Below are 3,554 nucleotides of genomic sequence, written 5' to 3' on the forward strand. Positions count from 1 at the left end.
CCATCTTTTGATACATATGCAGCTAGAGTCAAGAGCTCCGGGGTACTGGTTAGTTCATATTGTTGTTCCACCTATAGGGTTGCAGATCCCTTTAGCTTCTTGAGTACTTTCTCTAGTTCCTCCATTGGGGGCCCTGTGATCCATCCAATAGCTGGCTGTGAGCATCCACTTCGGTGTTTGCTAGGCCCCAGCATAATCTCACAAGAGACAGCTATATCTGGGTCCTTTCTGCAAAATCTTGTTAGTGTATGCAATGGTTATTTAATGGAAGAAACAAGTGAGTGTAGGTGTGTTAAAGCAAAGAGTAAGCAGGCTCTTTGGTACCACAGACCCTGAATTTAAGAGAAACTGAAATGAATGAGCTTCTTCTCAGGTGTGGAGAGTCCCCATGTTTGGTCACAATTTCCCATGTGTTTCTGCGTGAAGGAAGTGCAAGGAAGTGCCTGTGGGGCTGATTCAGTAGGACCTAGAAGGGAAGTCTGGAACAGGCAGGCCCCCAGCCACAGAGCTCTTGGAAAGGGAAGGGAACATGTGGTCCATTTGTGATCTGTGTTTATTCGTCTGTCTGGTTGTTCTGAGAGGAGGACACAGGTCAGCCAGGGGTCAGCGAGTCAAAACCCTTTGAAGACAGACCCAGCTTCTGAAGTGGATCTGGAGTTGTCTCTCTGGCTCTGTGTCCCACAGTAGTCTGCACACTTGCCAGCTCCTGACCTTCTGCATGTGTGTTGTCTACAAATGTCACTTGGTAGAAAATCAAGTGTGCAAAGACTGTAACAATCTCTGTTTTCCTGGAAGTAAACAATTCTCTCTTGAGCCCTATGAAACCTTAGGAGCTTTAATAGTCACTTCTGGGAAGGTTTAAATGAAAACCTAAGCAATCAAACAGTTCTTCCCTCACCCTTCATCAGCTATCAGCTTAGAGAAGTATGTAAATGACTTCAGGGCTTGGTACACATATAAGGGCAAGAGCTTAGTATAGTTGTCTACACTCTTTCCTTTGTTGTCAGGAATATCTTTATTACCTCCATAGAGTTGCTGGGTTTTTTTTCTCCTGGTGGTATACATGGCCCATCAGATTTTCTGGATCTTCTCTCCTGTGCCCTCATTGCTGCTGCTGGCCTCTAGTCTAATGCCTTGTAGTCCAAAATCTTTCCCAAGGCCCTAGAATAGGTTTAGGAGTTCTCTCATATTCCCTTTCTTCTTAAAATGTTCCAATATCCTCATGTAGTTCAATGCTCTGGGGCAAAGGCACATCTGAGTGACTCTGTATGTCTACCTGTTGTATAAATAATAGAAATCAAAGCACTTTCTCCCAAGGTTCCCACATAGCCTGTGTGCTAATTCAAACCACTTCCCTTGAAGGAAAGGCTATCTAGAAATGAGGTGTCAATGGAACATGAAGTCTAGACTCGAGTGAAATACTAACCCTTGACCCTTTTCTCATTTCAATTTTCTTTTCTATCCAAAAGACTGAGTTCATATAGTTTTTGAAGGGGAAATCTACTGTCATAGTTAAGGTATCTATTGCTCTGATAAAACACCATAATAAAAAACAACTTGGGAAGGAAAAGTTTTATTTTATCTTACAATTGTAGTTCAGTGTGAAGGCAAGTCAGTGTAGGAACTCAAATAGGGCAGGGACCTGGAGGCAGGTAGTGATGGAGACGCCATGGAAAAGTGCTGCTTACTGATTTGCTTCTCATGGTTCGCTCAGCTTGCTCCTTCATAACATCTAGGACCACCAGCCCATTGGTGGCTCCACCCCTGGTAAGCTGGGCCTTCCTTCAGTAATCACTAATTATGAAAATGCACCACATGCTTGCTCACAGGTCAGTCTAGTAGTGACATTTTCTCAGTTGTTGTTCCCTCTCCCTAGAAGACTCTATGTTCTATCAAGTTGACATAACATAGGACTGAGCTGGGGGTCCCTGATGGAAGAGTTGGAGAAGGGACTGAAGGAGTTGAGGAGGTTTGCAGCCCCATGGAGGGAGCAAGAGTGTCAACAGGCCAGACCCCCAGAGCTCCTGGAGACTGGACCACCAACCAAAGAATACACATGGAGGGACCCATGGCACTGGCCGAATATGCGACAGAGGATGGCCTTGTTGGACATCAGTGGGAGGAGAGGCCCTTGGTTATTGGATCCCCGAGTGTAGGGGAAAGCCAGTGAGGGAGACCAGGACTGGTTGGGTGTGTGGAGGAGCACCCTCATAGAGGCAGGGGGAGGGGAGATGGGATAGAGGGTTTCTGGAGGGGAGACCTGGAAAGGGGAAAATATTTGAAATGTAAATAGAGAAAATATCCAATCCCCTCCCCTCAAAACCCCAACTAGGTAGCACATCTACCCCATCCTGACATAACTTTTTACGACATAAGATTACTGTCTTTCTCCTATGTGATTTGTTGAATACTCAAAATACCTTCGTGTGTGTGTGTGTGTGTTTGTGTATGTGTGTGTGTTTGAGGAATGTGGGCCAGAGGTCAGCCTTGAAAGCCATTCCTCAAACACTGTTTAAAGTTTATATTAAAAATGATCATTAGCACATTGGCCTGTAACTCACCAATTAGGTTAGGCTGGCTGGCTAACAAGCCCCAAGGACTCCCTGTGTCTTTTGTTCTCCAGAATTGATATTATATTGCCCCCATAACTGGTTTTAATGTGGGTTGCAAGATCAAACTCAGGTCCTCATGCTTGTGTGACAAGTGCTATCTCATCTGAGCTATGTTCTCAGTCTCCTCAGATTATTTTTAATTGATTAATCACTTTGGTTGTCACAATCACACTTCAAGATGATGGTTTGTTTAGAGTCTTGACACCATATGTTAGAAATACAAAGTCACAGTTTGATTGTTTTTTGCATTTTATTTCACAAAGCAATAAATGCAGACCCTCCACTATCTCCCACAAAGAAACATGGAATTAGTAGCACTGTACCAATTACTATCTTAGAAAATTACCCCGTTCCCCTAGAACTCCTACTGTCTGCCTGCTCCATTGTAACAGTAACATGGGTATAAGGGGAAGGATGTAGAGGCTGTTACATGTAACAAGGAGATAAAAAGCAAAACTTTCTAAAAAAGTCAGAAGTGAATGGACGTTGAAATGTTCCTCACCTTTATGACTCTGCACATTTGTAAAAGGCATCGTAAAGCTATCAGAGGCACACTACACAACACAACCCTGTTAGCCTCAAGTCTACCACTCAGTATAAACATGAGATTTAAAAGCTCCTAAATCTTATTTTATTATTTTCTGTGTGTGAGTGTTTGCCTGCATGAATGTACATGTGACCCATGCATGTGACATGGGACCCAGAAGAAGGCACTGGGTCCCCTGGGACTGGAGTTACAGATACTGTGTGGGTTCCATAGACTGAACCTGTGTCCTATTGAAGAGCAATCATTGCTCTTAATCACCGAGCCGCCATGTCAGCCCTATACCTAAGATTTGATATGACAAACTTGTCAGTTTTCCTTCTCTCTCTCTCTCTCTCTCTCTCTCTCTCTCTCTCTCTCTCTCTCATGGCAGACCCTGTCTCAAAAGCCAAGGTAGA

The sequence above is a fragment of the Mus caroli genome, chromosome 12 (assembly GCF_900094665.2).
Source record: "Mus caroli chromosome 12, CAROLI_EIJ_v1.1, whole genome shotgun sequence".
In the NCBI taxonomy this organism is placed as follows: Eukaryota; Metazoa; Chordata; class Mammalia; order Rodentia; family Muridae; genus Mus; species Mus caroli.